The sequence below is a fragment of the Ambystoma mexicanum genome, chromosome 1q (assembly GCF_040938575.1).
Source record: "Ambystoma mexicanum isolate Mex_15411 chromosome 1q, UKY_AmexF1_1, whole genome shotgun sequence".
Taxonomy (NCBI): domain Eukaryota; kingdom Metazoa; phylum Chordata; class Amphibia; order Caudata; family Ambystomatidae; genus Ambystoma; species Ambystoma mexicanum.
In genome coordinates, this window is record NC_090922.1 from 42,945,847 (window position 1) to 42,966,231 (window position 20,385).

Here is a 20,385-nt window from a genome sequence, read left to right on the forward strand (position 1 = left end):
ATCCTTGCTGCACCAGCACGAATCCGGTCCGCTGCCACACGGAAAGCTAGCGATTCGACTAGCGGCGCTGCCAGCTACACGCTCCTGCAACCCCGAGGCGAAACGGAGCCCGGGACCCGAACTTCTGCAGCCTGAGGCCTTCTGGGGCCTCCCGGATCCCCTGCGGGCCGATCTCCGCCGGAGGAAAACGGAGACGCCGCGGATTGCGAGCCCGCTGCCCCGGAGGCCGACCTGACTACACAGGATTGGGAGGAGCTCCTCCCGCGCCACTGCCAGCTGCCGCCGCCGCGGAGAGGCCTCCGCGAGGGAGACCGGCCCCGCCTTGGCCGCGTGAGGCTCCGTACGGCCGTGGCTTGCGGCGGCCGCTGGTCCCTGCGCCAGACAGAGCGCCGACCCGCTGCCGCCGGGGGCTGGAGAGTGAGGCCGAACTAACTACACAAGATCGGGAGGAGCCGCGGTTCTCGCTCCTCCCGCACCACTGCCTGCTGCCGCCGCCGAGGAGAGGCCTCCGCGAGGGAGACCGGCCCCGCTTTGGCCGCGTGAGGCTCCACACGGCCGCGGCTCGTGACGCCCGCCGGGCCCCGCGCCAGACGGAGCGCCGACCCGCTGCCTCCCGGGGCTGGAGAGAGAGCCGGGCGCTGACAGCTGAAGGGGCTATGAGCTGCATCCTGGGGACACCGCTGTCGGGCCCCCCTTCTTCCCCGAGCCTGCCACGCGGACCGCCTCAGAACACTGCTGCAGCTGCGGGCGGACGCCGGACACAGCACTCCTGGCGGCCTTGAGGTGGGTGCTGTCCTCTCCGACCCCTCCTGGAGGGGACCAGTGTCAACCCCGCTAGGGGGTCCCCCTCACTTACTACTGGGCCCGGGCCCCACCTGCCATCTCCGCCTTGGGTTCTGGGCCTGGCCTGGCGCCTGGCAGCTGCATAGGACACGTGGGGCCCTGCCGGAACTTCACCGCCCGTGACCACGCACTCCCCCTTACCAACCCACACCACCTCGGTGGCCACTCTGTTGCCCCCCCCCCCATCTGACGGGCGCACGGTCCTGCCCTTGCCTCATCCGCCGACTCCACGACCGTTGCCCGTCTTCAACCAGGCCGGAGCCGCTGTAGACCCCCCGCCACAACAATGTCCAGTAGGGCGCGGGGCGCCAATAAAACGGGGGCTATGGACAAATTTACCAAACCAGCCCACAGGGCTGACCAGGCGTCCCCCTCCGCGACACAAGAGGATGGCGATGCACTCCCGGACCCCCCACAACCTGACCTTACTACCATGATGGAGTCCATGGCCAAAAACTTTGCTTCCTTCCATGAAAAGCTAGACGATATTAATGCTAATGTCGCCTCCCTACGCGCCCAAATTGACCAACATGGGTCCAGGCTCACGGAAACAGAACAGCGGATAGGGACCAACGAGGACCATATCCACACCCTCCAGACCACGGTCTCAGAACTCGTCCGCGACATGAAACAGGTCAAGGCCAAAAACGACGACCTCGAATCGAGATCACGGCGAAACAACATCCGAATAGTGGGGGTTCCCGAATCCGCACTCAAGGGCCGCATGCAGACCGCGGTTGAGCAGCTCATCAAAGACCTCCTGGGCAACCCTGAGCTATCCCCGTTCTTCACTGTTGAAAGAGCACACCGCTCCCTGGCGGCCCGCCCCAGGCCCGGTGACTTTCCCAGGCCCATCATCGCTAAACTACTCGGCTATAAAGACAGGGACCTCATCCTCCGATTGGCCAGAGAAAGGGGTGAACTGCGGTTGGAATCCCAAGTCATCAGAATTTTCCCTGATTTTTCGGTGGGAGTTCAGATGGAGAGACGCCGGTTCAGCGGGGTCAAGAAGATGTTGAGAGACAGAAAAGTCGAATACTCTATGCTTTTCCCGGCTCGCCTGAAATTCATCCACCGCAACAAGAGCTATTTCTTCACGGTCCCTGACGAGGCCGTCAAGTTCATCGAGGCTCAGGTCCCCCTGGTGGACCCGCCTGAGGAACAGATGGATGGCGACTGACGCTGCGAGTTCTGGGCTCCTTCCCTGACCCTGGGTGGTAGACGAGGCCCTGCTGTGGCTACTACATGCTTCCACGACCAACACAGGCCACTGCCCCAGGGTTGGGCCGCATCGCAGCCCACAGACCCACGATAGACTCCACGTCGTCCGTGCTATACTGTAAATTGCGATCATCCGCTATCTGTAACCTCCACTCAAATTGTCTAATGATGCTGGTAAGAATATATAAGCTGACATTCACTTAAAGTTTCACTATGGGTGTGCTTGACGGCAGCAGCAGCCCCCACTGCAGCTGCAAGGCCGTTGATGGCAGTTAAATTGTGTTCGAGCCCCCGTTGGGCTCCCTTCCAGGCGTTGCCGAGTTGGGGATGGCACGCAGTTTCGCTTCAGGGTGGTTGCTTATACACTGCTGGGTACCGCTGGGCAGTGAGGGTGGGGGGTGGGAAAGTTGGGGTTTGTTGTTCTAAAAAAGGCGGGTCGGTCGAGACCGGTGCGACAGGGCGGCAGGCCTGCTGCACCACAGAGCTCCATTTCAGGCTCAAAATGAGAATACACAGCTGGGATGTCCCTTAGCTCATTAACATGGCTATTAGAATACTGACATGGAATGTAAGGGGGCTGACCAACTTCACCAAATCTCGCAGAATTACGGCCTATGCGCAAAGGCATGGAGTCAAGGTACTCCTGCTACAGGAGACTCATGCCAAGAAACTCCTGGCTTCAAACCTCGCACAGTCCTGGGGCCCCAACAGGTACTATACCCAGTACTCCACTCATTCCAGAGGCGTCCTCACTCTCATTCACAAATCAATTAGATTCACGCTTCACACATCCCATATTGATCCCGAGGGCAGGTTTGTGATCCTACACTGCTCATTGGCTGGCGAAGAATGCCTGCTGGTAAACTCGTACGCTCCCAACATTGATTCTCCCGACTTCATGGACACGCTGCACGGCATTCTCATGAAATATGTTGAGGTTCCCATTGTGTGGGGGGGCGACATGAATCTCATTCTCGACACAACCCTAGACAGGACAACCACAGCCAAGAGACCGGTAGCCCGAGCGGCCAAGCGGCTGCTGACCCACATGAGCTCACTGAAACTATATGATGTATGGAGAACACTCCACCCCCAGGAAAGGGACTACACCTTTTACTCCACAGTACACGATAGCTCCTCAAGAATAGACATATTCCTCCTGTCGAGCAGTCGGATGGGTAGGGTATCCGAAGTCAAGATCCTAGCGCGCACACTCTCCGATCATTCCCCCGTGCTGCTCCAGATCCAGTTGGGTTTCACTGCAGGGGCCCGCCCCGCTTGGCGCTTTAAGTCCGACGCCCTATCAGACATCGTTTTTAGAGCAGAAATACTGGCTGACATAAACCTATTCTTCGAAACCAACAAGGCCTCCGACACGTCCGCAGGGACCCGCTGGGAGGCCTTCAAAGTCTACATCAGAGGAATGTGCATTGCCAAAGAAGCGGGCGTCCTCAAGTCCATAAGACAAGCCTTAAGTCGCTCCGAATCTAAACTCAAAACACTGGAGCGGGATTATGCTTCCGAGCCAGTGCCTGCCACCTTAGCGAAAATTAGGACGGAACTGGAACTATTTGAATCACATGCCCTCAGCGAAGTGAGATACCATACCCGCCCCGCAGCCGCCCGCAGATATGGCGAGGGAGACAGACCTGGCAGAACTCTGGCCAGGCTGGCCCGGGCCGAGAGAGGTGGGACTCGCATAGATAGCATTATCGATAATAATGGGTCCAGACATTGGGCAGACCAAGCTATCCTTGACACTTTCGCCAACTTTTATGCCACCCTGTACGGTCCCCAGCCAGAGCACACGACCCGTGACCTAGACGACCTGTTGGAATCCATCCCTATGACCCTGATCTCCCAGGATACCAGGGAACTCCTAGACGCCCCGTTCTCACTAGAAGAGATAGTCCAGGTGATCTCAGATCTCCCCAAGGGCAAAGCCCCTGGCCCCGATGGACTCACTGCTGAGTTTTACCAGGAGCATGTGGCCATACTAGCGCCACCACTACACAAGGTCTGGACCGAATCACTCCGCTCACACTCCCTCCCCCCCTCCCTAAGAGAAGCACTAATCACTGTTCTCCCCAAACCAGGGAAACCCCCAGACGAATGTGGCTCCTATAGACCCCTATCCCTCATTAATACTGATATGAAGATCTTTGCCAAAGTAATCGCCAACAGATTCCTCCCACTTATGCCCCACTTGGTCCACGCCGACCAGAGTGGATTTGTCCCAGGCCGCTCTACAGCACTCAACATCCGGCGCTTATTCAACGTGATGTCGAGAATTGACCCGAAAGCGGACGCTGTGGCAGTCACACTGGACGCCCAAAAGGCGTTCGATATGGTCTCGTGGCAATACTTGTGGGCCGTCTTGGAGAAAATGGGAATTGGGCCGAACATGATCGCCTACATACAGCTGTTATACACGGGCCCGTCGGCAAGGGTACTAGTCAACTCCGTCCCCTCTCCCCCCTTCGCGCTGCATAGGGGCACCCGACAAGGCTGCCCATTCTCCCCCATCCTTTTTGCACTCGCCATCGAACCTATGGCCGATCATGTCAGGAACCGTCACACTAACAAGGGCGTCCGCCTGCTAGACACACCGGAAATCATCTCGCTGTACGCGGACGATGTCCTCCTCTACGTCAGACAACCCTCCACACACCTGGACCCTATCATCCGAGACATAACAAAAATAGGCACCTATTCAGGCTTCACTATTAACTACTCAAAATCCGAAATTTTCCCTCTCACCATGACAACCCAGCAGCCGACCTGCGAGTTCCCGCTGCGCTGGTCCCCGTCCGGGATTAAATATCTCGGGGTTCAGGTGTCAAGGGCGAGGGTCTCCCTGCTGGCGGATAACTATGAAGCAGCGGCGCTGCTCATTGAAACCAAGATGCTCAGGTGGCGCAACCTCCCTCTGTCCCTCGCTGGGAGACTCTCCCTCATAAAAATGATCGCGGTACCCAAGCTACTCTATATATTTGTAAATGTGCCGATCTGGCCCGGCAAGCAGTACTTTAAGAGGCTCCATGCGTCGTTCGCCCAGTTCCTCTGGCACTCGGGGGCGGTCCGCAAGAAGTGGCAACACATGACCCTCCCGTACGAGAAGGGTGGCTTTACTGCCCCCGACTTAGCTTTCTACTGGAACGCAGCGCAGGCCCAGCATGCTACCCATTGGTACACACACCCCAACCCACCCCCACATGTCAGGTTGGAAAGAATGGCGGGAGATGGCATCCACATCATGACCCTGCTACTGCACCATGGTTACCGCGCGGATGCCCCATGGGACCCGGTAGCATCCACGATTAGAGCATGGAACAATATACTCTCCCCCAGTCCGACACGGCGCCCATACTATAAGTGGCTTCCCTTATGGCAATTCCCTGGCCTAACCCCCACGCATGACCAACACCTCTCCCAGCGTTGGGAGAGCCTGGGGTACCGCGCCCTGACTGACCTGTACCATGAAGGCTCATTCATTACACCGCTAACACTGCGACCCGGGCACTCCGGCTCCGCACTCGACCTATTACAGTACTATAGACTGAGGGCAGCGGTACGGACAATGTGGCCCTCCTTTCCTGAGGAACCCCCTGACTCACCTGAACTCCAATACATCGCGAACTCCGCAGGCTGTAGGGGCATAGTATCCTCCCTGTATAAAATGCAGATGGGGAAAATAGAGAATGCCTCTCCGGCGCCACGGGAGGTGTGGGCCAGAGAGCTCGAAACGGAGATTACCGATGCGATGTGGGGAAAGATGTGTGCACACACGCGAAAGGTATCCCTCAGCGCTAGGTTCCGCTGCATCCAATACAAGCTACTCAACAGACTCTACTACACCCCGTACAGAGTGGCAAAATTTACGCTTAGCTCGACACATAAATGCCCGAAATGCGAATCGAACGTAGCAGATCACGCCCACATGTTCTGGTCCTGTGTGGCGCTGCGCAGGTTCTGGAGGGAGGTGACACAGGCGCTTACTGAGATAATAGATGCCCCGGTCGAGATGGACCCGCTGACCTTGCTGTTTGGTATGTGGACGGGGGATGATGTGATGAAAATGTCGAGGTTCCTGAATGTCAGTGTTATGGTTGCCAAACGATGCATATTACAATGCTGGAAGCGCCGCACTCCCCCCACCCTTGGCATGTGGCTGAACGCCCTTACGTGGGTACAAACATGCGAGGAGGAGTACATCGGCACCCTGCCAGCTTCATCCCGACCTGCAAATGTGTGGACTGAATTCCGTAGCTACCTCAACAGCAAGGACTGTGCCGAACAGGCATTAGCCCCCTCCCCGGCATCACTTGACTCCTCCCGACACGCGCCATAGGAGTATAAATCTGCTTTTTCTGATGTGTGTCTGCCCTACTGCAATGTAAACCTGTCGTTAGCATGGTAGCAATGTATATGGACGTTGTAATACTGTTCCCGCTTTTGTTCTCATTTACACGATAAATGTACTGTACCTGTCTTGACCACCTGCCAATAAACAGAAGTTTAAAAAAAAAATAAACATGTTATGTTCCCTCTTGGGGCGTATGCAGAATAGGGGGAAGAGAGTTCCACAGAACCAGGGAAACTCTAGCCTTCTGAGCAGGTTACTATTACAGGGCCCCATTCTGAATGTTCATGGAAACGGGCAGCAGCAGTGGGTGTCTGTCTGGACACTAAGGCACGAACAAGGAAACAGTACGCACAAGACTGAAGCCTGTACGGGTCCAGAAGGAACTGAACAATGACTGCCTCCTGAAACAGGAACCAGTACACCGTTAACAATGACAGAATGTACAAAACTGAAACACGACAAAGGAAAGGGGCAGAGATTGCCTGCCTGAAACCCAGCACCCAAATTCTGAACAAAGGAATTACACAAGGCACATGTGAAGACAAGAACTGTAACAGAAATACCCAGGGCAAAAAGGAAGTCAAAGTGAGCAAGGTTCAGGACAGAGAACTGGAAGAAAGAAGGAAACTGGAATCCGAGTACAGGGGTAAGGAGACTGGAAACTGCAGACTGATCACAAGGAAACTGTAGCTCTGAAGTAGGATAACAAGGGCAGGACTAAATACTGATAACAAGGAAACTGTTGCTCTGAAGTGGGATAAGGTCTGGACTGAAGATTCAAGGAAGCCAAAGACAGGTAACGGGCAATGGGCACATCACAAGGAACTGCAGGCACGCAACAAGATAATTGGTTTGGTGGTAGAGAGCAAGGGACTGTAGACTGGGAACAGAGGACTGCAAGCAGGGGAGCAGGGCTGCTGTACAGGAAGCACAGAGGTGCATGGCAAACGGCAGGGAAGTGAAGGCAGAATAGCACGGCTGCAAGGTAGGGAACACAGGGCTCTGGAACAGGTGCAGGTTCTGGAAACCGTACACATCAGAAATCCAAGGATCAAGACAACAAAGGGCTGGAAGCGAGCTCAATGCAAGAGACTTGTGCTCCTGCAGGCAGCTGCTTAAATACTGACCTTCCCTGTGCTGAAGCAGGCCAGGTAGCAGCACCTGGAGCAGCACACATGAAGGTAATTGGCCTCCTCCCTCTCTGGTCATAGGAAAGTGAAAGCAGCACTGAGCTCTAAGGCTTCTGGGGATTGTAGTTCTAAGACTGCTGCATAGGAATAGCCAGGAAATGGGAACTGCCACTGGGTGCATTATGGGACATGTAGTTTGTGAAATTAAATTGAGAAGCTCCAAAGTCTTGCAGACGAAAAGTAAAGACAAAAACATGAATAGGTATTGTCCAGGATTATGTAGATGAATGAGTACCAAGTAGTCCACAATGGGTGGCAATTGGTGCACCAGTGGCACAGCCGTGACACACATCTCACCTGCTCTACGTACCCTACACTGGCTCCCAAATGGACGAAGGGCCACCTACAAAATCCTGTGCATTTCTAACCAAGCGGTGTACAAAGCAGGCCCCAAATACCTACAAGAAAAGATCATGCCTTAACTCCCAGCCCGCACTCTAAGGTCAAGCACAGCCCTTGTAGTAGTTCCCGCCTAAAATTCAGCCAGGATCAGAGGGTCTGCCTACTCGACCCAAGCGCCAACACTGTGAAACTCAGTGCCTCCCCACATTCGACAGAGCCAAGAATACATGGTTTTACCACATCAATACGGGCAGGCAAGAACAACCGGGACACCGACGCTGGCTCAAGTGATCAATTAAATTCAAAGCTATGAACCTGCTGGCCCCCTAAAATGCTCGGCAACAAACGACTGGTTGTTCTCATGCGCCAACACGTTGATTGTGCTACCCTAAACCAGTCTAGAAATGTGATGCCCAAGACTCCTAACTCGTGGCACAGCAGCACTTGTGCTCTTACGCTATGACTAGGCTTACTGATTCACTTCCACCAGGTATGCGCTACGTTCTCAAACCAGGAGAGGTTTATTCCTATTTATCTGGAAACTGATGCCCAAGAATCCAAACCGAGTCCTCGTAGTACTTATGTTCTTACATCATGACTGAGCTTGATCTTTGTCTTCCTGCAGGTATGCAGTATGTTATCAGTCCAGGAGATTTCTATCTTTGTCAATCTTAATTATGTGGGAATTAATGTACAGAACTTCAAACCCCGGGGCAGTAGCACTTATGTTCTGAAGCTATGATTTCTCTTGTCTCTACCGGATATGCACTACTCTTTGCTTTTCGGATGAGCTCTCTAGCATGCTCGGCAGTTGCACTAACAAGGAGCGTATGCAGGACAATACGGAGAACTGCACAGGAGGACACCCGTGGATGCAGACTAGTTAACCTAGAGGAGGCACCCCATACACAGATGCCTTTGTCCTTGAAATTCTATCAAGAGATTCTGTCTGTTGACACTGCACAATAAGATGATATTCAATAGGCATGCTACGACCTGACGTCCCAGTGCTGAATACCAATCAGGCCTAGAAGAAGCCCCCTACTTTTGATTAATGATATGACACTTTGAAATCATTAAGACGCTGTTGTTCGCCTTTTGCGAGTGGTGAAACTCGCCCTACGTGGTTATAGGGGAATGATACAAATTCCCTTTTACAGTCCTGGAGAATGTTGCATCATCAAGAGGACCAATTTGTGATGTCCCAATAGTCAACCAAAACATACGTAGACTATATACTGTGTGTAACTGTTGAAACACAGATAGTACCATCTGCCACTGAAGTGGAGGACATTTATATATAGAAATAGATGATTTGTTGACCAATGGGGTTAACGAGTTACGTGTGATTTAGATTTTTAAAAGGAAATGAAGAATGATTGGCAGGAATGATTGAGAGTGAGTTGAATTGTGGAATAAGTATTTTGTGATTTGTGTTTTTTAATGATGATCATTTTTTATAGATGTTTATGATAATAAAATGAATATGAATTTAATGAGTGACATTTATTGGTTTTTATAAAAAGATAAATGTGAAACGTGCACCATTCCCTATCCTACTGGTCCATTGTGTTTATTTTGCTATTGCTATTAGCCTGGAGGACCAGGGTTTGACCAGGCACCCCTTTGTTTACAAATGTAGCAGAGAGGAACAAGGGTTGATATTCCCCTTATTTTTTGATCCCAAAGAAAGACTGGGGATTGAGACACATCATGGATTTGCGTTGGTTGAACAAACTTCTCAGGAAGGACAAGTTCAAGATGGTCACTCTTTCTCAAGTCTTCCAGGCCCTTCAACTTCAGGATTGGTTGGTGTCTCTGGACCTCAAGGATGCATACTTCCATGTGCCGATCCATCCCGCGCACAGGAAGTACCTGAGGTTTGCGGCTGGCGACACGCACTTTCAGTTTCGGGTCCTGCCATTTGGATTGACCTCCGCCCAAGGGTCTTCACCAAGCTCATGGTGGTGGTGGCAGCGTACCTCAGGCGAGGGGGAGATTCACGTCTACCCCTACCTGGACGACTGGCTGATCCAGGCGTGCTCTACCGAGCCAGCTTTGGATCATCTCTGTGTCACCTGCCACACCCTCCACAGGCTGGGCTTCTCCTTGAATTTAAAGAAGTCGCACCTGACACGTTCCCAACAGCTCCAGTGTGTGTGTGTGTATATATATATATATATATATATATATATATTAGTGTTGGTTACGTCCTTGTGAATGTGTTAGCCTCCCAAGGTAAGGGCTCATCACATTGTGCAGATGGTGGACAAGTTTCAACATGCCCAGAGTCTCCCGGCTTTCGAGTTCTTAAGGTTGCTCGGCCTCATGGCTTCCTGCATTTTTCTGTTGCCAGTGGCCAGGCTACGGACGAGGTCCCTGCAATGGGCCCTCAAGATGCAGTGGTCACAGTTCTCTGGCAATTTGACAGATCCTGTTCCGATCTCACGCTCGGTCCCCCAGGACCTTCTGTGGTGGGTGAACGAAGGGAACCTGATGAAGGGGGAACCGTTTTGGCAACCGTGGCCTGAGGTGACTGTAGTGATGGACGCTTCCCTCACAGGATGGGGCGCTCATGCCAACAGCTTGCCCGCCAGCAGTCGCTGGTCTCCATTGGAGTCCAGACTCCACATCAGTCTGTTAGAGCTGAGAGCCATCTGGCTAGCCCTGAAGGCTTTTCTGCCCTCTGTATGGGGAAAGAGTGTCCTGGTCATGACGGACAACACAGTGGCCATGCATTACTCAACAAAAAAGGGGGTGCAGGGTCACTCCCGTTGTGCAGAGAGGCAATGCAGCTCTGGTTCTAGGCCATCCAGCAGGAAATTTCGATCTCAGCAGTTCATCTTGCCGGCGACGAAAACGTGGCGGCGGATGCTCTGAGCAGTCAGAGGACAGTTTCTCACGAGTGGGAGTTGGCTCAGGAAGTCCTTCAGGAGATCTTCGTCCTTTGGGGAACCCCACAAGTGGATCTCTTCGCCACCAGTGTCAACCGGAAGTGCGAGAGGTTCTGCTCAAGGGAATTTCGTCCAAGAGGAGCCTTAGGAGACGCGTTCGTGGTGGATTGGTCATTCTCACTGCTGTATGCGTTTCCTCCAGTCCCCGTCATTCCAAGTTTTTGCGGAGGTTACGGAGGTTCGGTTCCCACATGATCCTCATTGCTCCGGATTGGGCCAGGAGAGCCTGGTACCCGGACCTTCTGGAAATGTCCATCTGCCCTCCACGCCGTCTTCCCCACCGAGAGGATCTGCTCTCGTGCGAGGGAGGGGGTGTGGGGGTCAGATTCTCCATCCCGAGGTCAAGACTCTCAACCTTCATGCTTGGTATTTGAAAGGTTGAGGTATAAGGATTTGGACCTCCCGGATGACGTGATGGAGGTGTTGCTTTTGGCCAGGCGGCCTGCAACGAAATCCCTGTACCATTGCCATTGGCGTAAGTTCTGCGACTGGTGCAGGGATCACAGTGTTGATCCTTTTCAGTGCTCCATTCCTATGGTTTTGTCTTTCTTGCTTTCTTTGGCCCACAGGGGCCTTCAAGTGGGTACCATTTAAAGGTTTCCTGGCGGCGCTGTCTATCTTTAGTGCTTGTCTGAGCAATGTTCTTACTTTAAGATTCCTTTGATTTCTCAGTTTCTTAAAGGACTGACTAATGTATTCCCGCTGTCCCCTTTTCAGGAACCTGTTTGGGATTTAAATTTGGTTTTGAGATTTCCCATGGGTGCTCCGTTTGAACTCTTGTCCTTTGAGATTACTGTCCTTCAAGACTGTGTTCTTGGTTGCGGTTACTTCCGCTCGCAGAGTGAGTGAATTGCAGGCTCTTTCAGCTAAGCCACCCTTTACTGTGTTTCACAAGGACAGGGTTTTACTGCGAGTGCGTCCTTTTTTACCTAAGGTAGTGTCTGAATATCATTTGAGTCGCTTCTATCTTTCTACCCTCCTCCTCCTCATCCTGGTAAGGAAGAGGAGTGTTTCCATCGGTTAGATCCTTGGAGAGCTCTTATCTTTTACATTTCTAGGTTGTCCAGTGTCAGAGTGGACAATCAACCCTTTGTAGGATAATCTGGACACAGATTGGGCCAGGCTGTTACCAAACAGACCTTGTCCAGGTGGATTATCCTTACCATTACGAGTGTTACCGGTTGGCGGGTAAAGACCCTCCTGAAGGGTTGAGAGCTCATTCCACTAGGGGCGTGGCTACTTCCACTGCCTTCCAGCGGGGTGTTCCTATTAGGAATATTTGTGGTGCCGCTACTTGGGCTTCAATTCATACTTTGTAAAACATTATTCCCTGGATACAATCCATGGTCAGGATATGGCCTTTGGGAAGGCGTTTCTTTATTCCGCAATCTAATTGGGTATTCTAAATTATTTTCCCTCCTCCATTTACTGGTACTGCTTTGGGAGTCTGTCAAAAGATGTGGAATGCGTTGGAGGACACAATCCATTCGAAGAACAAGTTACTTAGCAACTGGTAACATTCTTTCGACTGGATGTTCCTACAACGCATTCCACATCGCCCTCCCATCCTGCCCCTCAGGAGAATTTCCTCTGCGATTGCAGCTTCCGTTTCCGCAAGGCTAAATGCAGTCCAGCAGGCATCAGACTTGTGTCACACGTTCTGGAGGAATAAACGTAAACTGGGGCTACGGGCGCCATGCGTCCTATTTATAACATCCTGTGATGTCGTCCTCTATGGAGGCCCTCGAGGGACATGGACCCGATGCCATTGATGCAGGACGCCCTCTGCTGAAAAAGTTTCCGAAGTGCACAGCTGTGGACATTACATGCCAAAGATGTGGAATGCATTGGCGGAACATCCAGTCGAAAGAACGTTACCAGTTGGTAAGTAACTTGTTCTTTGGGATGGATAGAGAGAAGAGCTTTCCTCTTCTTTGGAGTGGTCTTCGTCTCTATGGATTTAAGGACTTTGGCGCAGACTGTACACCCAATAGAGTCCCTAATGAATCCTCCTTTTAGAATGTTAAGGGGAGGGTTCCTCCGTCCCTTTATATAGTGAGAATTCTGCAGCACATTTGTCCAGCGAAAAAACCTGCTGACCTTTCAGTCCCGGTTGTTGTAACAAGTGTGCTTTACCTGTTGATGTCCTACCCATAGTGCTTTTTGTCTCCAGTAAGTGGGGAGGGGAACAAGCAGTTTGGGTAGGAGTTCCATCTAAATCAAAGATGGTAAGACCCTCTATGGCCTGAACCTCTCCTCTGGGCTACTGTAAAACTCCACCACCCGCCTCAGTCTGCCTACATCAAAAGGCCTCCATTAATGAGCACCCTTGTGTGAGGTGGCTATAAGGACTGTCTTTGAAGCCCTAGTTCCTCGGGGACCTGCCGGGGAGGGTGCGTGTTTTGGACAAAGGTGTCAACCCTCCTCACTGGGATGAAAGAGAAGCCTGAGAGACCACCAGGGGGCTCAGACATGACGGCAGCCTACGCCAGTGTCTCTCTCTCCAGTGCAGATAATGCGTGGAAAATAATATTCAAGGCGCAAGGCGAAGAATATCGAGTGTGAACACCTCGAGATGCCATAAACGAAGCTTGATGTAGAGACGGGGTCTACTTCCAGAGAAACACAGCCTGGGACAGGGAACGCCGGGAGCCAGTTCTTCACTTTCAAGATGGCGGATTCCTGATGCGAACGGAGCCACGGAGCAGACAACCCCCCCCCCCCCCCCCCCGTGCAAGCTGGGACTGGCGGCGGAACCTAGGGACAAGCGCCGCATACTAGCCGCATTGTAAAGGTGCGCGAAGACAGCCGGTAAGGAGCGTGGAGGGAAGTCATTAAGCAAAAGCGTGCAATGGGAGGGTTGCTGAAGGCCTGCTGAAGATCTCACTTACGTTCCCCCCAACCGAGCCGGAGCTAGAGCAAGTCAGCCGCCCCATGGGGGAGCAAAGAAATCAGCATCTGTCGCATACAATATTTATGAGCAAGGGCACACGGGGAACGGTATGCTTGAAGCCCGCAGCAAAGCATAGGCGTGCAGGAACCCACGCGATCCAGGGGCCATTTTTCTTGTTGGGTGCTAAAGAGGCAGATCCGTATGCTCGCATGACTTTTCATTTTGTGGCCTGAAGCAAACGCTGGTGGTAACGTCTGCCCCACGACCACGCATGCCCCCACAGCAGACTAATCCAAAGGCAGTCATAATCTGCAGCAGCACCTTTCTCCCAGCCCCCTCTCTGCCGTGCCAAGGTGGATTGCGCAGGTAAGAACGAAGCAGTGAGGTGCGCATAAGCCAGAGGAAGGGTGGAGAGGGATCACCACGCCGAAAGGCCTCCCTTAATCACTGAGCGCCTAAGGGACGGACCTACAGCATGACCCCCCCCATTAGCATAAAAGCATCCTGGTCGCACGCCAGAATTTCACTTCGAGGGCATTCACCGGAACGGGCAGACACCCAAATAGAAGGAAGGGGTGCACTCAGAGGGCCAGAGGGGAAGGTGCCTGTTGTGCCATCAAAGTCTTAAGCAATCCGGTCGCATTGGGGCGCACCAATTGGCTCACCACCGCCCGTACACGGCTCCTCTTAAGGTGACAACAAACAGCTGCTCCCACCTTCGTGCAAGCTGGATCCAAGCACCCTAGCGACTCTGCGGAAGTTCAGTCGCTCAAACGTGGCAATGGAACAGAACGATGTACAAAGCACCTCAGAGATACCCGGCAATGACCTTGACAGCGCCACAAAATCCAACATCCGCCTCCTCCTTGGAGAGACAAGTCTCACAAACGTGTCACTGACCTGAAGTCGAAGATGGCCAAAGTAGAAGACCGGCTGGATGCCGTTGAGAGTAACCAGCAATCAGGGGATATTACAACTATGCAGTACGAGGCTCGGCTCTTGGACCTGGAGCAAAAAGAACGGGATGTGGAGTCTAAGATGGAAGACCTGGAAAACCGGGAGTGGAGATCCAACATTAGGATCATGGGCCTGGAAGAAGCGCAGGGGTAAACCCTGTCCAGTCTGGAAGACAAAATAAAATCCCTAATTCTATCCCTGTATGACGGTGAGAGCCCCCCGCATTGTAATTCGACAGAGTGCACAGAGCCGGTGGTCCACTGCGAGGCCCACGTTCAGTCCTCATAAAATGCCACTATTACACACAAAGGCAAGACATTCTATTGAAAGCAAGAAACAAAGACACAATAGACTTTGAGGGCTCAAAGGTTTAACTGTTTCAAGACGTATCCGCAGTGACCTTGGCCAAAAGAAGAGGATGCCGACCCCTTACGGGTTAGTTGCAAGAAAGGGGAGTGCGCTATCGATGCGGGCACCCCTTCTCACTTTCCTTCGAATATGATGGCGAGGAATTTAGGTTAACTTCAGTAAAGGAAGTTGAACGAGCCCTAAAGCACTTCCAGAAAACGGGGGCAGGCGTGAACTCTGAGTCCCGGAGAGAACCAACGGGCCCAATACGTGAATCTGCACCAAAACCTCCACTACGCGGACGAGCACAATCTAAATGGAAGTACAAGAAACTAAATACTCCCTGAGGAGTACACACGGAACTCTCGGGCATAGTAGCCCCCGAGGCCTCTCTATGACACATCGGCTTCAGTTTCTTGGCACACCACGCCAAAGGTTAAATGGTTAAATGTTTTACCGGAATTAAGTACGTAATGCAATACAAAGCGATGATGGCACTAGGCACATCGCACGAGTTGTTTCTGCGAAAGTATACATGTTGAAAAATGCAAATGCACTGGGGAGGGGTCTCATTAGTGTGGCCCTTCTAAGTTAAGGGCGTCTCATTTTTCTTTCTCTAAAGAGATGCTCCTGGTAGCATCTCGCAAGGGGGGGAGGGATGGGGTGAGGTTGAAACAAGCAATCCTACAGAACAGAAATGTTGATGTACTACAACAGTTTGCAAAGGCAGGGATCACTAAAGCATGGTAATATTCTTAACAAAGGGTGGGAAGTACTGCCCCCACACGGACTGCGGAGAAGTGGGGCGAGACACGAGATTCAAATTGATCATTATGGCTAGATCTTACGGAGTGGTCTTTGGATCCCTAAATGTGAAGGGCCTCAATTCGCCGCAAAAAAGGTCTATGTTGGCACGTCAGTTCAAGCAGTCCAGATTGGATGTATTATTTGTGCAGGAAACAAAGTATACCCAGGGGGAAGAGCGTAAAATTGTTGGTAAAGATATGGGGAATACATTGTGGGCTTCAGGCCCCCGGAAGAAAGGGGGGGTGGGAATCTTGAATAAAAAATCCTTAGGCCTACAAATAGAGCACGTACACAGAGATGCACAGGGCAGATTAATAGTCCTAAAAGGAAGGCTGAGAACATGCATGGTAACACTCTGCTCTGCTTATGCCCCAAACCAAGGCCAATCCAGTTTTTTTGAACCATTGTTTGACTTTCTAGAGGACTGGCAGGAGGGCACCCTGATTTGCGGAGGAGATTTCAATGTGGCAGCGGAACGAGAGAGGGATTGGCACTCAGTGGTGCGGAATAACAACCCCCCCCAGCCATCTCCAAGGTAATAGATTTCTGAGCCAGTTGAAAGAACATCACTTGATTGACTCTTGGCGCATTGCACACCCAGAGTGTAGATCCTTTACTTTTTTCTCCCCCCCCCACATCAGACCTTCTCAAGAATAGACTACTTGTTACTTGGGGCCGAAGAGGAACGCGCCATCCTGGGATCGACTATAGAAGTAGTTGCTTGGTCAGACCATGACCTATGCACGGTGGACCTCGACCTAGGCCCCTTGCCTAAACCTGAGCGGAGGTGGATTTGTAATGACTTCTTGTGTAGATACCCAATATTCAAGGAGACTCTTGCAGAAGCCATCACCAGTTACTTCGAAACCAATGATGTAGATGGAATGCCACTAAACACAGTCTGGGAGGCAGGGAAGGGCATGATCGGGGGGGACTCTTAACAGCAGAGGGAGCAGCTAAGAAAAGGCTTAGGCAACTAAGAGAGGGGAAATTAACAACAGAGATATCCTCCCTAGAGAGAACCCTGATGCTTCACCCAACCCACAATGAAAACCTGATAAATCAAATTAAGGGGCTCAGGGGAGAACTGAGAGACCTATGGCAGGGCAAAGCGCTAACGCAGCTTAAGTATCTTAAGCAGAAGTTCTTTGAAAAAGGGGATAAGGCCCACACAATGCTGGCAGATCATTTAAGAAAACAAAGAGCAGACCGAGCAGTCCACAAGATTAACGATGAATCAGGTTCCCCCCCTCATATGCCCGCAAGACATAGTGTGCCGGTTCGCAAGGTTCTATTCAGAACTGTACACAACAGAGGGAGACGAGCATTCGCCAGCTGTAGATGGATATCTGTCCGCGCTACCTCGACCATCAATAACTGAAGAACACCTTGAAATGTTAAACGGCCCGATTACCACCCTAGAAGTTCAGGGAGCAATTTCCAACCTAAAAGCAGGCTCAACGCCGGGACAGGACGGCTACACACCCGCCTTCTATAAATCAACTGCAGCACCCTAACCCCCTTTATCACCAAATTATTTAACTTGATCCTGGATACGGGTCAAGCCCCAAATCATTCACCGAATCCACGATTGTCGTTATTCCAAAAGAGAGCAAAGATCCCCTAGAATGCTCATCATATCGCCCAATTTCCCTCATAAATGTAGATGCAAATATTTACTCTAGCATTTTGGCGGCACGTTTAGCCCTGGTCCTACCCCAACAGGTTCATTCTGATCAGGTAAGGTATGTAAGGGGAAGACGGGGGGCAGATAACATCAGGAAGACCCTAGATCTCATGGCAACACTTCGAGAGGCTGGAGAGGGCCCTCTTCTGTTATCGATCTATGCAGAGAAGGCGTTTGACCGTGTTGAATGGCCTTTCCTGCGGGCAGTATTGAAATGGGCCGGCTCTGGGGAACATGGACCCAGGGGGCGGGAGCACTATATCACACAGCCCAAGCTAAAGTATCAATCAACGGAATCGCCTCATCTCCATTCACACTTACGCGAGGCACGAGGCAGGGCTGCCCGTTATCCCCCCTAATATACGCTTTAGTAATTGAACCATTTGCCCAGGCCATAAGAGCAAGCCCCTTGATTCATGGTATTCCTCGAGGGGGCAAAGAGTATAAATTGGTTGTGTTTGCAGATGACATTTTACTATACCTCACCCAACCAACAGAGTCTGTACCTGCCTTATTTCAGGAACTAATTCGATACAGGGCCCTTTCTGGCTTCCGAGCCAATCTACAGAAAACTATAGCAGTCCCCTTAAAGTCCGACACCGACTCCTTGGAGCAGTTAAAGACGGACTGGGGATTCCTAGTGCAACCCCACTCCGTTAGATATTTGGGTGTAAACATAACGGTCCCCTTGACAGGACTATTTGAAGCAAACTACGTCCCTCTGTGGAAGGCTATCCAAGCCGACGTAAATAGATGGACCATTGAGTTACCATTGACCTGGGCTGCCCGCTTCACTTCCATAAAAATTAATGTCCTACTGAGATTTTTATTCCTGTTTCAATCCCTCCCCATAATCGTACCAGAATCATTTATGGCCGAGGTCAAACGTACACTCCTGAAATACCTATGGGCCGACAAGAAACCTAGAATTCCATATTCCACTATGATTCAACCTAAAGAGTCAGGCGCCATGGGATATCCAGACTTAGAGGAGTAGTATAAAGCATCTCAGCTCCGAGTACTATCAGATCATCTCCGGGAAAACCCTGAAAAACAATGGGTGGCCATAGAAAATTATATCTTTGCACCTGTCACTCTGGGGGAATGGTTGTGGGTCCCACCATCGGCAATGACCCGCAGAATACGCGAGCACCCAATTCTGAAAGTTTTGTGGTCCCTGTGGCGTCCCTCCTGGGCAATGAGGGGAGTTACTAACTGGCCTTCTCCCCTTACCTTTATTTGGGCTCCCCCCATTCGCGATCTCATAGCCGAGGTGCAACACTTCAACCGTGGTTCAAAGCGGGACTAACATGAGCGGTTTAGTTGTGGAAAAAGGGTACATTCATTACTTATGAAGAAGCACAAGAACCATTGCAAGGCAACAAGGTTACCCCCATGTTGTACTTACAGCTACGAAGTGCTCTAAATGATGCTAAGTGGGGTACATCATTAAAGCGCCCCCTCACCCCATTCGAGCAGATACTAAGCATCCCCCAAACAACGAAGGGTCTCATCGCACGGATGTATAAAGCCCTGATTATGAAAGGGCACTTGAAACGCCCCCCCGTCCAAAACCAAGTGGGAGCCAGAGCTGGGCCTCGCAGATCAGCCGGAAGTCTGGGAATCCATTTACAAAGCAGTATGGGCGTCGTCCATTTCAGTGCAATATAAAAGGCACAATGCACGTCTGCTGGTCAGGTGGCACTACACCCCCCAAAGGTTGTCCAAGATGTTCCCCGGCACATCTCCCCTCTGCTGGAGAGGTTGCGGTAAAATATGTGACTATTGGCATCAGTGGTGTGACTGTCGTGAGGTGCAGACGTATTGGAAGGAAGTCCTGGGGTGGATACAAGCCATAGATGGGATACCCAGAAACCTAACCCCAATTTTGGTCCTGTTTGGAGTCGAATCGGACAAAGAAGATTCCAATGTGACTCTCACACATATGCCCCGTAATCTAATGCTAGCGGCGAAGGTCTGCTTAACGATAAAGTGGAAATCCCCCTCCCTTCCCACAAAGAGTGAATGGGTAAGCAAAGCACATGCCAGCTATGAAATGGAAAGCCTCACTGCAGCAGTCCAAGAATCTAAAAAGAACATAAACATGATATGGCTGCCCTTCCTAGAATTCTACTCAGCATATTGGGACACCATAAGACCAAGTGATACAACATACCAATGTGAATAACAAGGATTATATAGAAAATCGCCCCATGCACTCGGCAGGCTCACATTAGAGCGTAGATATTTTGAAAGAAAGTGATCCAAGCCTTACACAAACATTTAATCTGAACGGTGCAGAATGAAGCCCCTCATATTCTGTTCAACTGGGTTTAGTTTTATCTTTATTGGAGCTGTATCAGGGGAGGGAGGGGAGAGGGTGGGTGCCAGGGGACAAGTGTCAGCCGATCGCTTATGCAACTGTTATTTTTCTTGTTGTCTTTTTTCACTTCATGTCCACCTTAAGGTTATTACAAGCACTCCTTACTATTCTGAAATGTGAAATTAACATGTATTGTTCGGCACTTGTTGGAAAAATTAATACAAATTCAAATTTAAAAAAAAAGAGAGGGCTTACGGGCCGGACGCATTATGGGTACAGAGATGTCAGACCGCTTGATGGACACCAAGTCCATTCATGACAGTCATTTCTCATCAAGCTGACAATAACTTATATCAAATGCTTTTGGCAGTATGATTGTGTAATCTCAATAGTCTCCATTTCAACACCAAGCATGGCTTATATTTAGATAATACACTGACACCATGATGCTGGA

The 20,385-nt window shown here is 51.3% G+C and overlaps 1 protein-coding gene across 3 annotated transcripts in view; it reads left to right on the forward strand.

The window, feature by feature from the left end:
* The window catches only part of IST1 (IST1 factor associated with ESCRT-III), a 615,340-nt gene that overhangs the window by 26,172 nt on the left and 568,783 nt on the right, over window positions 1–20,385 (forward strand). The window contains exon 1 of one of the 3 annotated variants that reach the window (XM_069635500.1): window positions 16,344–16,456. The exons of the other annotated variants lie outside the window; for them this stretch is intronic. The gene's annotated coding sequence lies outside the window, so the exon portion shown is untranslated. Of the gene's footprint in view, window positions 1–16,343; window positions 16,457–20,385 lie in introns of those variants that run through there. 3 annotated transcript variants of the gene reach the window in all.